The 23,734-nt window shown below is 38.8% G+C and overlaps 2 pseudogenes; both read right to left on the bottom strand.

The window, feature by feature from the left end:
- Positions 1–15,650: 15,650 nt before the first annotated feature.
- LOC129678087 (60S ribosomal protein L9-like) lies at positions 15,651–16,316 on the bottom strand (annotated as a pseudogene).
- Positions 16,317–16,773: 457 nt separating this feature from the next.
- Positions 16,774–23,734, bottom strand: LOC129678077 (eukaryotic translation initiation factor 5-like; annotated as a pseudogene).

Here is a 23,734-nt window from a genome sequence, read left to right as displayed (position 1 = left end):
ACTGCTGATTGTTCTTACGAAAATATACAATTCCTATGGAAATCAAAGAAAGTTTAAAAGAACACTTTAGGGATTAATTGCAGTTAATGCAATGATGACTGATACTCATTTAAAATATTTTCTTGCCATGAGCTTAGAAAATAGTCATACACGATGGTGATTTATAAACATAAGAATTTATTCTACTGAGATTGCTTGCTTGTAGTGTTTGATATAAATGTTAGATTGAATCATTTTCTGTAGAATATTGTTAAATGCAATATAATTGTCAATTTAATGTGTAAATCATTACTGTTAAGCAGGAAGGGTTTTAAAACCAAGATATACTTTCAACTGAAATAAGTTGAGTGATTATACATACTGTGCTAGTTGTATTTCAAGTAATAAACACTAAAGGTGATATAGAATAAAGAGATTGATCCATAGAAGAAATAAACTATTAAGTTTGTTTCTGTCAGTGTAAATCACATTTAAAAATATATTTTAGAGGAGATCCAAGATGGCTGCACCAGGAGGACACTGTGTTGGAGGAGCAGGACAGCAGTGACTACACAGTGACCAAGAGACCAAACTCTGGGCCCTAAAAGAGCAGCAATTGTGTTTCCCAGGTGAAAGGAAACCCCACGGTGTGGGAATCAATGTGGTTCAGGTCACCCAGCTAAAACCCAGAAGAGTTCCTGGTGAAAGGAAATCAATGAAACAGCTCAATCTAAAGATAGAATTGGAAAAATTAAAGAAAACACAAAGGAAAAAATGATGGAAAGGAAGAACTTAGGGAAGAAATCAGGAACTAAAGAGGTAAGCAAAACCAATAGACTACAATAGATGGAAGAAAGAATCTCAGGTGAGGAAGACACAATGGAAGAAATCGATGTATCCACCAAAGAAAATAATAAATCTAAAAAATTCCTGACACAGAGCATCTGAGAAATCCAAGAAAACATGAAAGGACAAAACCTAAGAATAATAGGAACAGAGGAAAAAGAAGATTCCCTCCTCCAAGGCCAAGAAAATATTTTCAACAAAATCATAAAAGAAAATTTTCCCAAATTAATGGAAAGGCCTATAAGAATACAAGAGGCCTACAGAACACCTAATAAATTAGACCAGAAAAGAAAAACCTCCTGCCACATAATAATCAAAATAGTAATACCAAGAATAAAGGAAAATACTAAAAGCTGCAAGGGAAAAAGGCTAAGTAACATATAATGGCAAACCCATCAGAATCACACCTGACTTCTCAACAGAGACTATGAAAGCCAGAAAGGCCAGGAAGATACCATGCAGACCCTAAGAGAAGTCAGATGTCAGTTCAGGCTACTATCCACAGCAAAACTCTCAGTCATCACAGATGGAGAAAACGAGATATTCAATGACAAAAACAAATTTAAACAATACCTACAAACAAATACAGTGTTACAGAAGATAATAGAAGGAAAAATACAATCCAGAAAAGCTAAGTACATTCAGAAAAACACAGGAAATAAATAACCTCACCATCGCAAAACAAAAAGAAGCCAAACATGCAAACACACGACCAACAGCAAAATCAAAGCATCTAACAGCCATTTGTCATTAATCTCCCTCAACATCAATGGACTCAATCTCCAATAAAAGAACACAAGACTAATAAAATGGATACATAAACAAGACCCAACAATCTGTTGCATACAAGAAACACACTTAAGTCACAAAGATAGACATTACCTGAGAGTAAAGGGCTGGAAGACAGTTTTCCAAGCAAATGGATCCAAGATGAAAGCATGAGTATTCTAATATATAATAAAATTGATTTTCAACCAAAATTAAGCAAAAGAGATGGGGAAGGTCATTTCATACTCATCAAAGGAAAATTCCACCAAGAAGACATCACAATTCTGAACATCTATGCCCCAAAATACAAGGGTGCCCACATTTGTAAAAGAAACATTAATAAAACTGAAAAAAACACATAGATCCCCACACATTAATAGTGGAAGACTTCAACACCTCAGTCTCAACAAAGGACAGGTCAACAAAAGAGAAATTAAAGAAAAAAATGTCTCTGACAGAAGTCATGAATTGAATGGACCTAACACTAATAGATATATTCAGAACCTTTCACCAAAACACAAAATAATTTACCTTTTGCTCAGCACTTCATGGAACCTTCTCCAAAATATACCATATACTCAGTCACAAAGTGAGCCTCAACAGATACAGGAAGACTGAAATAATCCCTTGTATGCTTTCTGACCACCATGGACCAAAGCTGAACCCCAACATCAACAGACATAGGAAAAAGCCTACACACTCGTGGAAATGAAACAACTTGCTACTCAATGACAGCTGGGTCACAGGAGATATAAGAAAGAAATTAAAGACTAACTAGAATTCAATGAAAATGAAGGCACAACATACCCAAAGAAAACAATGTTAAGAGGAAAAGTCATAGCACTGTGCCTTCAAAAATAAATTTGAAACATCTCATAGAAACAACTTAAAGAGTCACCTGAATTCCCTAGGGAAAAAAAGAAGCAGACATACCCAAGAGGAGTAGAGGGCTGGAAAAATAAAAATAAAATAAAAATAAACAGAGCCAGATAATTTCAGCACAGAATTCTACCACACCTTGAAAGAAGAGCTAGCATCAATAATTTTCAAACTATTCCACAAAATAGAAACAGAAGGAACATTCCCAAACTCATTCTCTGAAGCCACAGACACCTTGATACCTAAACTTCACAAAGACCCAATGAAGAAAGAGAATTTCAGGCCAATCTCCCTTATAAATATTGATTCAAAAATACTTAATAAGATACACACAAATCAAACCCAAGATCACATATCACATAAAATATCATTCACCATGTCCACGTAGGCTTCATTCCAGGTATGCAGGGGTGGTTCAATATACTGAAATCCATCAATGTAATCTACCATATGAACAAACGGAAAGAGAAAGACCACATGATAATCTCCTTAGATTCTGCAACAGCATTTGATAAAATTCAGCATTCATTTATATTTAAAGTCCTGGAGAGATCAGGGATACAAGGCACTTACCTAAACATAGTAAAGACAATATACAGCAAACCTAAAGCCAACATCAAACTAAACAGAGAGAAACTTAAATCAATCCCACTGAAATCAGGGACAAGACAAGGCTGCCCACTCTCTCCATATCTCTTCAACATAGTACTTGAAGTCCTAGCCAGAGCAATAAGACAACTAAAGGAAATCAAGGAGATTCAGTTCAGAAAGGAAGAGGTCAATTATTACTCTTTACAGACTGATATGATAGTATACACGAGTGACCTCAAAAATTGTACCAGGGAATTCCCCTCCTGATAAACACCTTCATCCAAGTGGCTGGATACAAAATCTACTAAAAAAAAAAAAAAAACATCAGTAGCTCTCCTGTATACAAATGATAAATTGGCTGAGAAAGAAATTAGAGAAACAACACCCTTCACAATAGCCCAAAAGACATGAAGTACCTTGGTATAACTCTAACCAAGCAAGTCAAAGACATGTATGAAAAAAACTTTCAGTCTCTGAAAAAAGAAATAGAAGAAGAAATAAGAAGATGGAAATATCTCCCATGCTCATTGCTTGGCAGGATGAACATAGTAAAAAATGGCCATCTTACCAAAAGCAATCCACAGATACAATACAATCCCATCAAATTACCAAGACAATTCTTTGCAGACCTTGAAAGAAAAAATTTCAGCTTCATATGGAATACCAAGAAACCCCGAATCTAGGAACCTGCCACAGAGGGCCTCTGAAAGGCTCTGCCCTGCAGACTATCAAAGCAGATGCTGAGACATATGGCCAACTCTTGGGCAGAGTGCATGGAATCATATGAAAGGAGTGGGAAATAGTAAGATCTGGAGAGGACAGAAACTCCACAAGGAGAGCAACAGAACCAGAAAATTTGAACACAGGGGTCTTTCCAGAGACTCATACTCCAACCAAGTACCAGGCATGGAGATAACCTAGAACCCCTGCATAGATGTAGCCCATGGCAGTTTAGTGTCCAAATGGGTTCCATAGTAATGGGAAGAGGGACTGCCTCTGACATAAACTGATTGGCTTGATCTTTGAACACCTCCCCCTGAGGGAAGAGCAGCCTTACCAGGCCACAGAAAATGACAATGCGGCCACTCCTGATGAGATCTTAGAGACTAAGATCAGAAGGAAGTAGAGAGGGACTTCCCCTATCAGTGGACTTGGGGAGGAGCATTTGTGAAGAAGGGGGAGGAAAGGTGGGACTAGGAGGGGAAGAGCGTGGGGTTTATGGGGGGGATACAAAGTGAATAAAGTGTAACTAATAAAGAAAAAAGAAAAAAAAAAAAAAGAAACCCAGAATCTCTAAAACAATACAATAAAAGATCTTCTGCAGGTTTCTCCATCCCTGATATCAAGCTGTACTGTAGAACAAGAGTAATAAGAACTGCATGGCACTGGCATAGAAAGAGAATGGTTAATCAATGGTATCAAATAGAAGATCCAGAAATAAACCCACACTCTTATGGACACCTGATTTTTGACAAAGATGCCAAAACCATACAATGGATAAAAGATAGCCTCTTCATCAAATGATGTTGGTCTAACTTGATGTCTACATGTAGAAAAATGCAAATAGATATGTACTTATCACTCTGCACAAAACTAAAATCTAAGTGGACCAAAGACCTTAATATAAAACCTGGCACACTAAACCTGTTAGGAAAAAAAAAAGTGGGCAATAGCCTTGAACTCATTGGCACAGCACACAACTTTCTGAACAGAACACCAACAGCACAGGCTCTAAGATCAACAATCAACAAATGGGACCTAATAAAACTGAAAACCTTCTGTAAAACAAAGGACACTCTCATCAGAACAAAAGCACAGACTACAGATTGGGAAAGAATCTTCACCAACCCTATATCCAACAGAGTGCTAATATCCAGAATATATGAAGAAATTAAGTTAAACAGCAAGAAATCAAGTAATCCAATTTAAAAATGGCTATAGAGCTAAACAGAGAATTCTCAATAGAGGAACACCGAATGGCAGAGAAACACTGAAAAAATGTTCAACATCCTTTGTCATCAGGGTAATGCAAATCAAAACGACCCTGAGATTTTACCTTACACCTATCAGAATGGCTAAGATCAAAAACTCAAGTGACAATACATGCTGGAGAGGATGTGGAGAAAGAGGACCCCTCCTCCATTGCTGATGGGAATGTAAAATTGTACAACTACTTTGAAAATCAATCTGGTGCTTTCTCAGACAATTAGGAATAGCGCTTCCTCAAGATCCAGCTATACCGCTCCTAGGCATGTATCCAAAGGATGCTCAAGTATACAACCAGGACATTTGCTTAACCATGTTCATAGCAGCTTTATTTGTAATAGCCAGAATCTGGAAACAACCCAGATGTCCCTCAATGTAGGAATGGATACAGAAATTGTGGTACTTTTACACAATGGAATACTATTCAGAAATTAAAAACAAGGAAATCATGAAATTTGCAGGCAAATGGTGGGATCTAGAAAAGATCATCCTAAGTGAGATATCCCAGAAGCAGAAAGATACTCACGGTATATACTCACTTATAAGTGGATATTAGATATATAATATAGTATTATCTTACTAAAATCTGTACTCCTAAGGAAGTTAATCAGGAAGGAGGATTCTGGATAAGATGCTCAATCTTCATTCAGAAAAGCTAACGGGATGGACATTGAAGAAGGAGAGAACAGGGAACATGATAGGAACCTACCGCAGAGGGTCTCTGAAAGACTCTACCTAGCAGAGTATCAAAACATATGCTGAAACTCATAGTCAAACTTTGGACAGAGTGCAGGGAATCTTATAAATAAGAGAGAGATAGAAAGACCAGGAGGGAACAGGAGCTCCACAAGGAGAGCAACAGGATCAAAAAAAAAAAAAATCGGGCACAGGTTTATTTTGTGAAACTGATTCTCCAACCAAGGACCATGCATGGAGATAACCTAGAACTCCTGCACAGATGTAGCCCTTGGCAGCTCCAAGAAAGTTCTCCAGTAATAGGAACATGTTTCTGACATGATCTCATGGGCTGTCTCTTTGATCACCTCTGCCTGAGGGGAGAGTAGCCTTACCAGTCCATAGAAGAAGACAATGAAGCCAGTCCTGATGAGACCTGGGAGATTAATTAGGGTCAGATGGAAGGGAAAGAGGACCTCTCCTATCATTGGGGATAGGGGCATAGGACAAGAAGAGGGAGGTAGGGTGGGATTGGGAGGGGAGGAGGCTACAGCTGGGATACAAAGTGAATAAAATGTAATTGCTAGAAATATAATAAAAATTAAAAAATATATTTTTATGAGCCAGGTTTGTGGTGCAGTCCTGTAATCCCAACACTCAGGGAGGGAGATGCAGGCTGATATCTGTGAGCTTGAGGCCAGCCTAGTCTACAAAGTGAGTTCAGGACAGTCGTGGCTACAGAGAGAAACACTGTCTCAAAAAAACAAAACAAAATGTAAAACAATTATCTCTGACTTCTTTGCAATCTGCAATAAACAACAAAAAAATATTTGCCATATGAGAAGCCTAACCATCAATGTTTGAACCCTCATTGAATGTATGCACATGAAGCCCCACACATTTGTAATCCTAGAATACCTACAGAGAGATGGAAAGTGAGAATCATGCAGGAGCTCATGGTAAAGGGAGCCCAGAATACACCTGGTAGTCAAAACAGCAAAACAACCCTGCTACAAAAGGCATAAGGAGTGGTTGTACAATTTTACATTCCCACCAGCAATAGAGGAGGGTTCCCCTTTCTCCACATCCTCTCCAGCATGTGTTGTCACTCGAGTTTTTCATCTTGGCCATTCTGATGGGTGTAAGGTGAAATCTCAGAGTCGTTTTGATTTGCATTTCCCTGATGGCTAAGGATATTGAGCATTTCTTTAAGTATTTCGCTGCCATTCTATATTCCTCTACAGAGAATTCTGTTTAGGTCTGTACTCCATTTTTTAATTGGATTACTTGGTTTGTTGCTTTTCAGCTTCTTTAGTTCTTTATATATACTGGATATTAGCCCTCTGTCAGATAAAGGGTTGGTGATGATTCTTTCCCAATCTGTAAGCAGTCGTTTTGTTTTGATGACGGTGTCCTTTGCTTTACAGAAGCTTTTCATTTTCATGAGGTCCCATTGTTGCTCTTAGAGCCTGTGCTGTTGGTGTTCTGTTCAAGAATTTGTCTCCTGTACCAATGAGTTCTAGGGTCTTCCCCACTTTTTGTTCTAACCGATTTAATGTGCCTGGTTTTATGTTCAGGTCTTTGATCCACATGGACCTTAGTTTTGTGCAGGGTGATAAGTATGGATCTATTTTCATTTTTCTACATGTAGACATCCAGTTAGACCAGCACCATTTGTTGAAGATGTTATCTTTTATTCCATTGTAGGGTTTTGGCATCTTTGTCAAAGATCATGTGTGCTTTCTCAGACAACTAGGAATAGTGCTTCCTCAAGATCCAGCCATACCACTCCTAGGCATATATCTAAAAGAGGCTCAAGTACACAATAAGGACGTTTGCTCAACCATGTTTGTAGCAGCTTTATTTGTAATAGCCAGAAGCTGGAAACAGCCCAGATGCCCCTGAACTGAAGAATGGATGCAGAAATTTTGGTACATCTACACAATGGACTATTACTCAGCAATGAAAAATAAGGAAATCATGAAATTTGCAGGTAAATGGTGGGACCTGGAAAGGATCACCTTGAGTGAGCTGTCCCAGAAGTAGAAAGACATACAGCGTATATACTCACTCATATAAACATGTAATATAGGATATACCTACTAAAATCTGTACTCTAAAGAAACTAATCAAGAGAGAGGACTGTGATTAAAATGCTCAATCCCCATCCTGAAAGGCAAAGAGGAAGGACATGAGAAGAAAATGAAAACAGGAAACAAGCTAGAAACCCACCATGGAGGGCCTCTGAACGGCTCTGCCCTGCAGACTATAAAAGCACATGCTGAGACTTAGTGCCAACTCTTGGGCAGTGTGCATGGAATCTTATGTAAGAAGTGGGAAATAGTAAGATCTGGAGAGGACAGGAATTCCATAAGTAGAGAAAAAAAAAACAGAAAATTGAACACAGGGGTCTTTCCAGAGACTCATACTCCAACCACATACCATGCATAGAGATAACCTAGATCCCCTGCACAGATGTAATCCATGGCAGTTTAGTGTCCAAGTGGGTTCCATAGTAATGGGAAGAGGGACTGCCTCTGACATAATCTGATTGGCCTGCTCTTTGATCACCTCTGCCTGAGGGGAGAGCAGCTTTACCAGGCCACAGAAGATGATAATGCAGCCACTCCTTGTGATCTGATAAACTAAGATCAGAAGGAAGGAGAGGTGGACCTTCCCTATCAGTTGACTTGGGGAGGGGCATGCGTGAAGAAGGGGGTGGGAGGGTTTATGGGGGGATACAAAGTGAATAAAGTGTAATTAATTAAAAAATCTATTAAATAAAAAAGGCAGAAAGAGAGAATCACGGTCTGTACATAGACCCCTGACTTCTACATATATGCCTTGCCATGTCCATATGTACCATGACACCTTCCAACACAAATGATGATACTTATGCATAAATCTAAATCAAAACATCAGAAAAGAGGACCTGGAAATGACAACTGTACAATGATTCTTTTTTAAGATGTGTTTCTAGCTTGCAATTTGGGGAGAAATGGCTTATTCAGCTTACACATCCAGATTACACCTGCCCTGAGGAGAGTCAGGGTAGGAACTCAAAGAAGAACTCAGAAAGAAATTGTGGAGTAATGTTGCTTACTAACTGACTAAATGGCACATTTAGTTTTCTTTTTAATTAATTTATTTTTTTATTAGTTACAATTTGTTCATTTCATATCCCAGCTGTAGACCTCTATCTCATCCCCTCCCAAACCCACCCTTCCTCCCTCTCCTCTTCCCATGCCTGTCCCCCAGTCCATTTATAATGGAAGTCCTCCTCCCTTTCAGTCTTTCCCAGGCTATCAGGTCTCATGAGGACTGTCTTCATTGTCTTCTTCTGTGGCCTGGTAAGACTGTTCCCCACCCCCACCAGGGGGATGTGATCATAAAGCCAGCCACTGAATTCATGTCAGAGACAGCCCATATTCCCCTTACTTAGGAACCCACTTGGATACTGAGCTGTCATGGGCTAACTATGTGCAGAGGTTCTAGGTTATCTTCATCCATGGTCCTTGGTTGGTGTATCAGTCTCAGAAAAGACCACTGGGCCCAGATTTCTTGTTTCTGTTTTTCTCTTTGTGGAGCTTCTATCCCCTTCAGGACTTTCTATCTCCACCTTCTTTCACAAGATTCCCTGCCTTCTGCCCAAAGTTTGGCCACTAGCCTCAACATCTGCTGTGATACACTGCTGGGTAGAATCTTTCAGAGACCCTCTGTGGTACAACTCCTCTCCTGTTTCCTGTTTTCTCCCTCTTCTGATGTCCAACCCATTACCTTTCTGAGTTAAGACTGATCATCTTACCTTAGGTAATCCTTCTTGTTTAGCTTCTTTAGGTTACATATTTTAGCATGTTTATCTTATATGTCCAATACTCACTTCTAAGTGAGTATATATCATGTGTGTCTGCTTCTGGGTTATCTCACACAAGATGATCTTTTCTATATCCCACCATTTGCCTGCAAATTTCATTATTTCCTTGTTTGTAACTGCTGAGTAGTATTCCATTGTGTAAATGTACCACAATTTCTGTATCCATTCCTCAGTTGAGGGGCATCTGGGTTGTTTCCAGCTTCTGGTTATTATGAATAAACTGCTACAAACATGGTGGAGCAAATGTCCTGTGCACTTGAGCATATTTTGTGGATATGTTCAAGAGTGGTACAGCTGGATCTTGATGAAAAACTACTCATAATTTTCTGAGAAACTGCCACATTGATTTTCAAAGTGCTTGTACAAGTTTACATTCCCACCAGCAATGGAGGAGTGTTCCCCATTTTACACATCCTCTCTAGCATGTATTGTCACTTGAGTTTTTGATCTTAGCCATTTTGATGGGTGTAAGGTCAAATCTCAGGGTCGTTTTGATTTGCACTTCCCTGATAACTAAGGATGTTGAGCATTTCTTTAAGTGATTCTCTGCCATTTAATGTTCCTCTATAGAGAATTCTCTGTTTAGCTTTGTACTCCATTTTTAAAAATTGGATTACTCGATTTGTTGCTTCTTAACTTCTTGAGTTCTTTATATATTCTAGATATTAGCCCTCTGTCAGATAGAGGGTTAATGAGGATACTTTCCCAGTCTGTAGGCTCTCGTTTTGTTCTAATGATGGTGTCCTTTGTTTTAGAGAAGCTTTCCAGCTTCATGAGGTACCCTTTATTGACCGTTGATTGTAGAGCCTGTGCTGTTGGTGTTTTGTTCAGGGCTCTTCCTCAATTTTCCTTCTAACAGATTAAATGTGTCTGGTTTTATGTTGAGGTCTTTGATCCACTTGGACTTTAGTTTTATGTAGGGTGATAAATATGGATCTATTTGCATTTTTCTACATGTAGGCATCCAATTAGACCAGCACCACTTGTTGAAGATGCTGTCCTTTTTCCATTGTGTAGTTTTGGATTCTTTGTCAAAAATCAATTATCTGTAGGTGTGTGGGTTTATTTCTGGATACCATTGATCAACCATTCTGTTTCTTTAGCAGTACCATGCAGTTTTTATTACTATTGCTTTCTAGTACAGCTTGAGATAAGGATGGAGATACCTCCAGAAGATCTGTTGTTGTACAGGATTGTTTTAGAAATTCTGGGTTTTTTGTTTTTCCATATGAAGTTGAGAATTTTTCTTTCAAGGTCTGTAAAGAATTGAGTTGGTATTTTGATTGGAATTACATTGAATCTGTAGATTACTTTTGGCAGAATGACCATTTTCACTTTGTTAATCCTACTGCTCCATGATCATGGGAGAGCTTTCCATCTTCTGGTATCTTCTTCAAATTCTTTCTTAAGAGACTTGAAGGTTTTTTTTTTTTTTTTAAACAGGTCTTTCACTTGTTTGGTTAGAGTCACAACAAGGTACTTTATTTTATTTATGACTGTTGTGAAGGGTGTAGTTTCCCTAATTTCTATCCTGCTCCTTTAGTCTTTCATATACAGGAGGGCTACTGATTTTTTGGAGTAAATTTTGTATCTAGCCACTTTGCTGAAAGTGTTTATTAGCTAAAGGAGTTCTCTGGTTTAATTTTTGGGGTCACTCATGTATATTATCCTATCATCTACAAACAGGGATACTTTTACTGCTTTTTTTTCTGATTTGTATCCCCTTGAACTACTTTAGCTGTCTTATTGCTCTACTAAGGACTTCAAGTACTATGTTGAAGAGGTATGGAGAGAGTGGGCAGCCTTGTCTTGTCCCTGATTTCATTCAGATTGATTTCAGTTTCTTTCTTTTAAGTTTGATGTTGGTTTTAGGTTTGCTGTATATTGTCTTTACTATGTTTAGGTATGTGCCTTGTATCCCTGATCTCTCTAAGACTTTAATTATGAACAAGTCTTGGATTTTTTCAAATGTTTTTTTTTTTTGGGGGGGGGCATCTAAAGATATGATGATGTGTTTTTTCTGCTTCAGTTTGTTTATATGGTGGATTGCATTAATGGATTTGTATGTATTGAAGCATCCTGGCATGCCTGCCATGAAGCCTACTTGGTCATGGTGGATGATATCTTCTATGTGTTGTTGGATTTGGTTTGCAAGTATTTTATTGGGTATTTTTTGCACTAATGTTCATAAGAGAGATAGGCCCAAAGTTCTCTTTTTTGTTGGGTCTTTGTGTGGTTTAGGTGACAAGGTGACTGTGGCCTCATAGAATGAGTTTGGTAATGTTCTTTCTGTTTCTATTTTGTGGAATAGTTTGAAGAGAATTGGAGTTAGCCCTTCTTTGAAGATCTGGTAGAATTTTGCACTGAAATCATCTGGCCCTGGGCTTGTTTTGGAAGGGAGACTTTTGATGACTGCTTCTATTTTGTTGGGGATATAGAACTATTTAATCTATTTACCTGATCTTTATAATTTTTGGTAAATGGAATCTATCAAGAAAATTGTCCATTTAATTTAGAGTGTCAAATTTTGTGCATATAGACTTTTGAAGTAAAATCTAATGATTGTTTGGATTTCCTCAGTGTTTGTCATTATACCCCCTTTTTTGTTTCTGATTTTGCTGATTTGGATAGTTTCTCTCTGCCTTTTAATTATTTTGGCTAAGGGTTTGTCTATCTTGTTGATTTTCTCAAAGAATCAGCATTTGGTTTTATTGATTCTTTGAATTGTTTTCTTTGTTTCTAAGTCATTGATTTCATCTCATTTTACTTTTTTTATTTTTATTAATTACAGTTTATTCACTTTGAATCCCCCCTTTATCTCCCTCTCTCCTTCCCTCCCAATTCCATTCTCCCTCTTTCTTCCCACCCATGCCCTACTCCCAGTCCACTGATAGGGGAGGTATTCTTAGTTGGATTATTTCCAACAGTCTACTACTCTTCAGTGTGTCTGCTTCTTTTTTTTCCCCTAGGGTTTTTAGTTGTCCTGTTATGTTGCCTGTATAAGATGTCTCAAACTTTTTTCTAGAGACACTTAGTGCTATGAACTTTCCTCTTTGCACTGCTTTCAATGAGTCCCATAAATTTGTGTAAGTTTTGCCTTCATTTTCATTGAATTTTAGGAAGTCTCTAATTTACATTTTCATTTCTTCCCTGACCAAGCTGTTATTGAGTAGAGAGTTGTTTAGTTTCCATATAACAAATAACAAATAACAAAAAGTCAGCTTTTTTGTTATTTCTGTTGCTGTTGAGGTTTAGTTTTAGGCCATGGTGGTCTGACAGTATACAAAGGATTATTTCAGTCTTCTTGTATGTGTTGAGGCTTGCTTTCTGCCTGACTATACAGTCAGTTTTAGAAAAGGTTCCATGAGGTGCTGAAAAGAAGGTATATTCTTTTGAATTTGGATGAAAAGTTCTGTAGCCCATTATTAGCTTCATATGATTTAGGACCTCTGTAAGTGTCATTATTTCCCTATTTAGCTTCTGTCTGGATGATCTATCCCTTGGTGAGAGTGGAGTTTTGAAGTCTCCAACTATTAAGGTGTTGGGATTGATGGATGATTTAAGCTTTAATAATGATCCATTTACAAATACAGGTGCTTTTATATTTGGGGCATAGATATTCAGGATTGTAATGTCCTCCTGGAGGATTTTTCCATTGATGAGACTGAAGTGCCCTTCCTCATCTTTTTTGATTAATTTTTGCTGAAAGTCTATTTTATTAGGTATTAAGAAAGGTACCCTAGCATGTTTTCTATATCTGTTTGCTTGAAAAACATTTTTCCAGCCCTTTACTCTTAGGTGGTGTTTATCTTTGTTGCAGAGGTGTGTTTCTTGGATGCAGCAGAATGTTGGATCCTGTTTCTGCAACCATTCTGTTAGTCTGGGTCTTTTTTGTTGGAGACTTGAGACCATTGATGTTGATAGATAATAGTGACCACTAAATGTTAGTTCCTTTTATTATGGATTTGGTGTTGTTTCTGTGTTTCTATGCTTGTTTTCTTTTAATTTTTGTCTTGAAGTTATCTGCATCCTGTGTTTTCTTGGGTGTAGTTGATTTTGTTTGATAGGAGTTTTCCTTCCAGTATTTTCTGTATGGCTGGGTTGCTGTGTAGATATTGTTTAAGTTTAGTTTTGTCATGGAATATTTTTTCTCCATTTATGTTGATTGAAAACTTTGTTGGGTATAGTAGTCTGGTTTGGCATCTGTGGTCTATTAGAGTCTGCATGACATCTGCTCAGGCCTTCCTGGCTTTCATAGTTTCTGTTGAGAAGTCTGGTGTGATTCTGATAGGTCTACCTTTATATGTTACTTGACCTTTGGCCTTGCTGCTTTTAATATTTTTTCTTTGTTCTGTAGATTTATTGTTTTGACTATTATGTAATGTGAAGGGTTTCTTTTCTGGTCTAGTCTATTTGGTGTTCTGTATGCCTCTTGTATGTTTATGGACATCTCTTTCTTTAATTAGGGAATTTTTTCTTCTCTGTTTTTCGTGAAAATATTTTCTAGATCTTGGAGCCTGGAATCTTCTTTTGCATCTATTCCTATTATTCATAATTTTGACTTTTTATGGCTTCCTTGATTTCTTGGATGTTTTGTGTTTGGAAGGTTTCCAATTTTACTTTTTCTTTGAGACATGTATCTGTTTCTGCAATTGTATCCTCAGCACCTGAGATTTTCTATTTCATATATTGTATTTTGTTGGTGATTATTACCCTTGTTTTTCCTGATCTTTTATCTAAGTTTTCCAGCTCCAGATTTTTTTTGCTGTTTTATTGATTCTATTTCTGGTTTCATGTCTTGCACCATTTCCTTTATGTGTTTGAATGTGGATTCCTGTCTTTCCATGATGTCCTCTATTTTTTGTTTGTTTCCTCTCTATATATCTCCACTTGTGCCTCTATTTGTTTGGTTATATTTGCCTGTATTTTTTGAGAGCTTTGTTCATTTCATCCTTTTGTTTATTTATTAATTTTTTTTTAGTTTTTCCAAATGTTTAATTTCAATGCAAAAAGTTTTCTTACAAACATTTATTAAAGTCTTATAATCTGTCAGATGGATGACACAAAGGATAAGATCAAAATGATGTATGAGCTAGTACACCATACAAAATTAACCACATGGGTTCTTAACTCCCATGCACTTTTGTGAAAAGAAATATGTGCTGTTTTTAATGTTGAAGAAAAATATTCAAATATAGTCAGGATCCCAGATGTAGCTTACACCAGATAGTGGTTCAAGAATTTACTTATGTGTGTTTGAAGTCCCAAGTTGTGAATGGGCTGGTCAGGCCTTAGCTAACTGCACCCACTCAGTGGCCATCACTGGACTTCTCAGGTATCCAGCTATATTCAATATGAAATAAAAAATATCCCAAGCCTTACTCCAAAATATAGGCTCTGACTCAGAAGTATGATTCTAACATTCTCTTTAAATAAGACAATTCGGGGAGGTGATCAAGCGTGAAACACAGTAACACTTATTTTGGCAAGATAGCAACTAAAAGTACAAGGTATTTTATCGAAATTAAAAGGCATTAAAGAATAAACATAACATTGGGGTAGGGGAAACAGCAAACACAAGAAACTTCTTGAAATTATAATTTAAGGGTAAAAGCTGAAAAATTATGCTGTTTTAGCTAGATATTAAGTGTACCTTTTTTTCATTTCTCCCAAATAAAATCAGAGTTTACGATTTCATCACACCTCAAAGCTTCTCTCTCAGTACAAAGCAACCATTAAACACACACAAAATACTTATTTGTTAATAATTTCCCTGGCTCGTCCAATGTGCAATGCACATGACTCCAAAGACTACAATTTGGGATGAGTGTACACAAACTGAAAAACCACAACTCCAAGTTTCAAAACTTGTTCTTAAAAACCATAGGACACAAAGGTCATTTTTACTTCTCATGAGGATATCACACTATCATTTAATCATCTTCTTTGGAAAGACAAGAATTATCATTTGCCAATGTGAACTAATTAGGACTAGAGATATAACTTTTAGAATGCTTCATTTCTTTTTTTTTAAAAACAAATCAGTAAGTTTTATTGTTCCAAAAGACACCCCAAATCAAACTTATAATTCAGGATCTTGTTTCTGGAGCAGGGTTAACTTAGCTCTTATTCATCAGCCTGCTGCAGTTCCTTTTTCAGACACATAGATACCATGCAAAAACTTTCTGATATCCTTGTTTTTAACTGTTGTGGCTTGCTGAATCAAAGTCGCTGAATTTGAGACAAGTTCAATATCATTTCCTTCAAGGATTAATTCATCCTTCTGGGCTTGAGAGACAGAACAAGCAACACCTGTCCTCATTCGAACCCTGCTGATGTATTTTTCACCCAAGAAATTTCAGATTTCAACCAAAGACCCATTCTCCTGGATAACGACGTTGATGGGGAAGTGAGCATACACAGACCTCATCTTGTAGCGGAAGCCCAGTAACACCCTTGATCATGTTCTGAACATGACTGCAGATGGTTCTGACAGCGGCCAGTTCCTTTCTGTTACCCCACCATTTGTCAGCCTGGAGCCTCTTCTTTTTCTTTCCGAGAAGACTCAGCTCTACATTGATGTGATTGAAGTCCTTCCGTAGGGTTCCCCTGGGGCCCTTCACAATGACTGTGTGCCCCTTCAGAGAGATGTCGACATTTTCTGGGATGTCGACTGTCTGATTGCTGAGAATGGTCTTCATTCTCGCAGTAGATGGGGCAAAGACGCTTCATTTCTTAATGGCTGAGTAAGGTCATTACAATTGTTTGCATTCTGCAAGCTTCAGCACCCAACAATCTACCAGGCTCAAGGATCTTAAGTTAAATGATGTAACATCCTGAAAGTAGCCAATTACTTCAGTATAAGCCATTTAAAGCCCAAAATCTGAAGAATGACCAAAATCAAATCTTTATTTTTTATAAATGTGATCCAAATGTGTCCATCACTAGTTCTTCCAAAAGAAACACGCTATAAATAACCAAACTACAACTGCTCACTGATAAGTACGATGTCCCTAGATGTCTCATGGGGCTTAATTATAGACCACTCACAGTAATAGCTTTTTAGTTATCGATGTTAAGCCATTTTAGCTCTTGCACATACATGTTTCACTTCTGGCTGATAATGGAGGAAATTTTGCAGCATTACACTGTTAAGCTAAGTTGCATCCATCCTTTTAAATGTCATAAATATCAATGCCATCATCCTTGTTGTCAGACTTCACAGTTTCAACTTTTGGTACACTAGGCAATCTTCGAATATACCACCCCAATATTTTCATCTTCATCTTCTTCCTCACCACCAGAAGATTCTTCCTCTGCTTTCTTCAACCATTTAATAAATGGTTCTGCTTTGACATGAATCTCTTTGGTGAGTTCTTTTGAGACATATTTCTTAGAGACCTTTTCTGACCAGCTGATGATGACCTCCTCTTCTAAAAGGTCTACATCATACATTTCCTTCAAGATATGTGGACTCTTGGAGATCAGCTGAGTCTGAGGCATTGCTATCACACACTCCAGACCATGAAGAAGAAGGTACTGCTGAGCCTTTTTGTTGTTATGACAAAACCTTAGGAAATGGCGCCTGTATTTCTTATCTTCTCATTAAAGAGAACTTCAATCAAAACAAGAGGACCCATGGCTTTTACATCAGTCTTTCTGCCTCAGCCACAATTTCTGTATCAGATGAATCAATAATGCCTTCTTCTTTCTTTTTCTTAACAAAATCAAACAGGATGTTGACACGCTCTTCTATAGTTCTTTCCAAATCATCACAGAGTTTCAGACCTTTTGCATGGTCACTGATTTCATCAATTCTATGCCTCTGAGCTTCCTAAGTTGTATCCTCTCCCCAATCATCATCATCGTCTTCTTCCATAGCATGTGGAGAAAGACTAATTTCATTTAGTGATGGAGGTGGTGCTTTCTCACTGCTGGATACGGAACCATTTTCCTTGTCCTTACCCTTTTTATTTTTTCTTTTCCTTTTCTTTCTTTCCTGTACCACTGTCACTATTCTCAGATGGGTTTTTGAGAATGAATGTACAGAGTTTATTTTATGTGTCAAGCATGCCTAGGTACCCACAGGCTTTACAAGAATTACCTAATGTTTGCTAATTTGGATTAACATGCAGATCTGTTTCAGGATTCTCACACTAAGGACAGAGAACAAAATTTTTAATGAATCCATCCAACATGTCTTGCAGCTTATTTTCCTCATGAGATCCATTGACAATGGACCATTCTTAACATCAAACTGGGTCTTGTGCTCCCAGCTTACAACCAAAATATTTGGTGGGATACATTGGAGGCTGATTAAGTGCCTTTGCAACATCAACCATGTTGACTATAACTGTTTGATTCCATTTCCTTTGCCCTCAACCTTAGCAATCAAATGGGGCATCTTGTAATGATAGAACTGGTCTGACATGCTGCTGTTGACGTTGACAGATATTTTGGCTTACTAGTGACTTTATCAATAAAATGAACAGATTTTTTATTGCAACTTTTTGGTATCTTCTGTCTGGAGAAGAAGGGATGACATAAACGACTGCAAGAGTTCTCGGTCTCTGACGTGAAAAAATTTTTGCCGCTGAGGCTGTAAGCTTCTTTCTTGTATGCTATGTTTCAGTAATACAGGTACCAATGGTTGCACAACTCATTTTCATCGAATAAAGACACAAACCCAACACGGCTTGCTCGGGACTGGAAGGAAGAGGTGCTGGAAACTGGGTCCAGAGCAGCGGGCAGTGAGAGGAGACCGAGCAGTGGGAGAGGCTATCCCAGCAATGTCCATGTTCACACCAGCAGCGCCCAACCTGGCAATCTCTGAAATGTTCTCACTCTGACTCTCATTTCCTCTTTATGTGCCTCTAATAACTGGAAAAAATAGATTTGAGATCATTTTCCTGTGTTTCTGATAAATTAAAATATCCATTGATTTTTGTTTTGCTGGTGAAGCCATGATGTCCTGATTTTTGTTGGATGTGTTCTCACACCGAACTCTAGCCATCTGCTTATCTGTTATTTCGCTGTTTGTTCATGGACTCTGTACTTGAGACTAGGTCTGTTTTTCTCTGGTGTCTGGAGTATTCTTCAGGAAGATGAGATAGGATCTCTAGTTCAAGAGTGGATGTTGGTGTTCCAGCTGTACCTAAGGGAGGAAGGTCGCAGGTGCATGTACACAAGCATGGGAGTGTGCATCGACATGTGACTTGAAGGACAGGTTGCTAGAGGGTATAGATGCAAAAAGGATAGAGTGTAAGCACATATGGGGTGCTGGTGTCATTTGAGGGTGCAATGCACATGTGCAAGTGGCCTGAATGCCTCATTGGCCCACAGGCCAGTCATAGTGTCCTCCAGGTGTTCAGATCTATCTGGGTTGCACCATCTTGGCTCCAGGAATTGTTTTCCTTGTCTCCACTGGGAGACCCACAGAATAGGGACCTCAGTGTAGAGGATGCTGTCCCAAAAATCCCTATGTTGCTCAGAGTGGGCATGTGGGTGGGAAGGATCCGATGTTTGGCCGTTAGCATAGAGGGACCCTGGATCTGCTGCTCTGCATGCACTCACTTGAAGGCCATTCACTTGCTTGCAGCCCTAATTAGAAAGCACATGGCTTCTCCCTGTTCTCTACTCTCAGATTTGGGTCTGCAGGGGCAAATGACCTGGGAAGCCTATACAGATGTAGCCTCTGTTGTCTTGGTGTCTTGGTCACCAAGGAGGTGGGCCCATGCTTCGGGTAAGGGAAAGTGCAGGGGGCTGAATATTAGCCAATCTCAGGTGCCTGAGATGTCTCCGGGTGATCTGGATCCAAACTGGCACAGCTCACAGGTTGTACCTTCTCTCCCAGGAAGCCTTCAGCTGCCCCCTTCCCCAACTCACCAATTTCTGAGTTTCAGGTCTGGTGGCCCTCAGATAAGGTGCACGCTGGTCACTGCCATCTTGGACTCCCTCAGTTATCTTACACAGCCCTAGGGGTGGTACTGTCCACAGTGGGCTGGGCCATCCTGTATCAATTGTCAATCAAGACAACCTCTCAAGGACATGGACACAGACTAATCTGAAGCAAGATCATTTTAAATTAAAGTTCCCTGTGCCTATATGACTTTAGGTTGTATTTAGGTTGTGTCAAGTTAACAATAAAAATAATCATCAAACTGGGCAAATGACTGTAAAAGTTGTAATGATGTAATTGAAGTACATGACAGTGAATAGCAAAATGTATGCTAATAGCAGATGAGAGAGTAACAGAAAACATTTTCTCTTGGTTTTTCTCTTGAAATTCTTCTGAATTCTAATGAATATAATCAGCTAGGTTTTTTTTGTAGCTGGACCCAATGCAGTGACCAATGGTACCCACATATATTTAAATGGCATTCATGCTTTCATGTATGAATACAACTCTATGAACATCTATCCAGTTCTTTGTTAGAGAACTCTTCTTTTTATTATTGTTTATTATTATTAGTTACATTTTATTAACTCTGTATCCCAGCTGTATCCTGCTCCCTTATTCCCTCCTAACCCCACTCTCCCTCCCTCATCTCCTCCCTGCCCCTTTCCAAGTCCACGGATTGGGGAGGACCTTCTCCCCTTTTGTCTGACCCTGTTTTATCAGGTATCTTCAGGACTGGCTGCAAAGTCCTCCTCTGTGGCCTAGCAGGACTGATCCTCCCTTGGGGGGTGGGGAGGTCGAAGAGCCTGCCATTGAGTTCCTGTCAGAGATAGTCCTGTTCCCCTTACTATGGAAAACCAATTGGTTATTGAGCTACCACGAGCTTCGTCCAAGCAAAGGTTCTAGGTTATATCCATACATGGTCCTTGGTTGGAGAAACAGTTTCAGAAAAAAAACCCTGTGCCCAGATATATTTGGTCGTTGTGGGGCTCCTATCCTTTCCACGTCATACTAACTCCCCTTCTGCCGAAGGTTTGGTTATGAGTCTTAGTATCTGTTTTGAAACGCTGCTTGGTAGAGTCTTTCAGATGCCTTCTGCGGTATACTCCTGTCATACCTCCAATGCACATCTCATTTGTCTTTCTAAGTGAGGATTGATCATCTTACCTCGTGTCTGCTTTCTTGTTTATCTTCTTTAGGTGTATAGACTTCATTATGTTTATCATATCTTGTAGGTCTACATAAGCGAGTATATACCATATTTGTCTTTCTCCTTCTGGGATACTTCACTCAAAATGATCTTTTCAAGATCCCACCATTTGCCTGCAAATCTCATGATTTCCTCGTTTTTGATTGCTGAGTAGTATTCCATCGTGTAAAAATACCACAATTTCTGTATCCATTCCTCCATTGATGGGCATCTGGGTTGTTTCCAGGTTCTGGCTATTACAAATAAAGCCGCTACAAACATGGTTGAGCAAATGTCCTTGTTGAGTACTTGAGCAAATTTTGGGTATATACCTAGCAGTGGTATAGCTGGGTCTTGAGGAAGCGTTATTCCTAATTGTCTGAGTAAGCACCAGATTGACTTCCAAAGTGGTTGTACCAGTTTACATTCCCACCAGCAATGGAGAAGGGTTCCTCTTTCTCCACAGCCTCTCCAGCATGTGTTGTCACTTGTGTTTTTCATCTTGACCATTCTGATGGGTGTAAGGTGAAATCTCAGGGTCGTTTTGATTTGCATTTCCCTAATGGCTAATGAAGTTGAACATTTCTTTAAGTGTTTCTCTGCCATTTGATATTCCTCTATCGAGAAATGTTAGAGAACTCTTAATTAATTCTTCAACCTCATTCTCTGTAATGGAATTGCTAAAGATTTTTTATATCCTCTTGATTTAATCTTGATAGATTGTATGTTTAAATAATTGTATCTATTTCTTGTAGATAGTTCTTGAGTTTTATAATACAGGTTGCAAAGTATCCTTCAATAACCCTCTGGATTTCACTGGTATGTGTTGTAATCCTCTGCTTTAAACTCTAATTTCATGAATGTATACTTTTCTTTTTAGTTTAGTTAAAAACAAAGGTTTTTAAATCTTTTTAAAAAACCGAACTCTTTATTTTACTGATTCTTTGTATTATTCTTTCAGACTTCATTTAATTAATTCTTCCCTTACCATTAGTATATCTCTAGGACAAATACTTTAGTTCCTGACCTGTTGTTGTTTTCCTAAGACATTCAGCTTCATTATATATTTGAATATGCTCTAATTTTTTATTGTTAGTACTCATAGCAATATACATTATGTTTTTTCCTGTTCTTTGCCATGTAGGTTAGAACCATTTGTCCCAGTGATTAAGATGAGGGTATGTTTGAGAGGTCACCAAATTGTTCAATTCCCTAATTCAAAATGTGGACCTTCCCCAATACCTGAGTTTTCTGCCCTCATGAATAAACCCCACAGTTTGCTACATTTCTCAGTTACCTTCACAGTTTCCATATCACTGGGGATGTCTAGTCTTCAAGCCAAACACTATTTTTACAGATGTAGACATTATTAAGAGGATAGTGTATCGTGCTTTCATCACTGTATCAATCTAACCCTATCATCTTAATAAGCAGAACCATGTAATCTTAGTGAGTTTCCTTTAATTGTGCAAAGGTCAGTACAATCCTCTACTCAAACAAGTAGCTGAATATAGGCCAGCTGCCATAGCCACAGCATGGTTAGCTCCAGATATACCAAGAACTCAAAAGCCACAAGAAGCAGGCTGATGCGGAGACACCTTTGGAGCCATTTTTCAAATATGTCATAGGTAACCCTTCTCTGAAAAGGTGAAATTACTAGCCCCAGGGATTCAACATTCAGTGTCCAAATATAATGCTGAACAATACTTGGCACTGCTCATTGTGATATCCTAAGCATGGCTCAGTTGTCCGTCATCACTTGACAACACATTCTCTCACATACTGTGGTTTAGCATAGCTCCACAGAACACAGGAAATTAATTTCCAGTCCCCAGTAGGAGCCATGATGTCTTCCCAGAATTGCATACAGGGCAGAGTCTTATGGACCACTAGCGTAGATAAAATATGTTGTTTACCCTGGATTATTATTATTATTTTTTAATTTTTTTATTTTTATTTTATTTTTCTTTTTAGTTACATTTTGTTAACTCTGTGTCCCAGCTGTATCCCGCTCCCTCATTCCCTCCCCAACCCCACACTCCCTCCCTGGTCTCCTCCCTGCCCCTTTCCAAGTCCCCTGATAGGGGAGGACCTCCTCCCCTTACCCTGGATTATATATGGATATATCCATCATATAAATAGGAGGAATTTCTGAAGGAAATTCGGTACCTGAAATGTCTCTGGTCCATTCATCAAACAGGCTTGCCCACAGAGATCTCATTACAGAAATGATGCTTAGAATTCTCAGAACTTGTACCCTGTAGTTACTTCATTTCTTCCTCTTTTCCTTTCCCGTTGTACTGGACTTTGAACACATGGAAGGGTAGCAGGTTGCCCAGAGAGTTTGTCATTGACATATTCTTTCTATCTGGATGCTTGCAATGTTCTTCACTCACTGAGGTTTTCCTATCTGTTCTCTCACCCAGGCTCTTGTATATTGTTTTTTGCCGAATTTATGCTACTCAAAGAAAATGTTATTCAAAGAAAAGGATGTTCTATTGAAATTTCAGGATTGAGAACCATCTGTAGGTAGATCCAAGATGGCAGAGACCAGCATCCACTGTATCTAAGGGGCAGAGGATCTGAAACTCCAAAATTGGTGAGTGGAGAGGCTGCTGAAGCCAGAACATCTACATTGAGTCTTCCTGGGTGAGAGGGGACAACCCATGAGCTGAGAAATTTTGCATCCAGGTCACCCGCAGACTTCTCAAGTGACTGAGGGTGGCAAATATTCAATCCCCCTGCACTTTCTCCTTGAGGGACCTCCCTCCTGCTTCCTCGGAGGAGGCAGCCCACAGTGCCTGCACCTCCTAGCAAAAAAATCCGTGCTTGGAATCTCAGACAGAGAACGCAAGCCTCCTAGGCTCTCATTGACAGGCTGCTGGCTAGACGAGCCATCCAGGTCAGCCATCAAACCCAGGTGTGCACACAGCTGTAGGGCCTCCCCAGACTCTCCCAGCAGGTATCTGTACAGTGGTCTACCAGTTCTGCTGCTGTAGCTGGACTCCCAGTGAACCACTATATCAGCCTCCAAGTTCTGTGACTGCAT

The sequence above is a fragment of the Psammomys obesus genome, unplaced genomic scaffold, assembly GCF_907164565.1.
Source record: "Psammomys obesus unplaced genomic scaffold, mPsaObe1.curated_primary_1811, whole genome shotgun sequence".
In the NCBI taxonomy this organism is placed as follows: Eukaryota; Metazoa; Chordata; class Mammalia; order Rodentia; family Muridae; genus Psammomys; species Psammomys obesus.
Note: the sequence above shows the minus strand (reverse complement) of the source record. Positions and strands in the feature narration are given on the sequence as shown.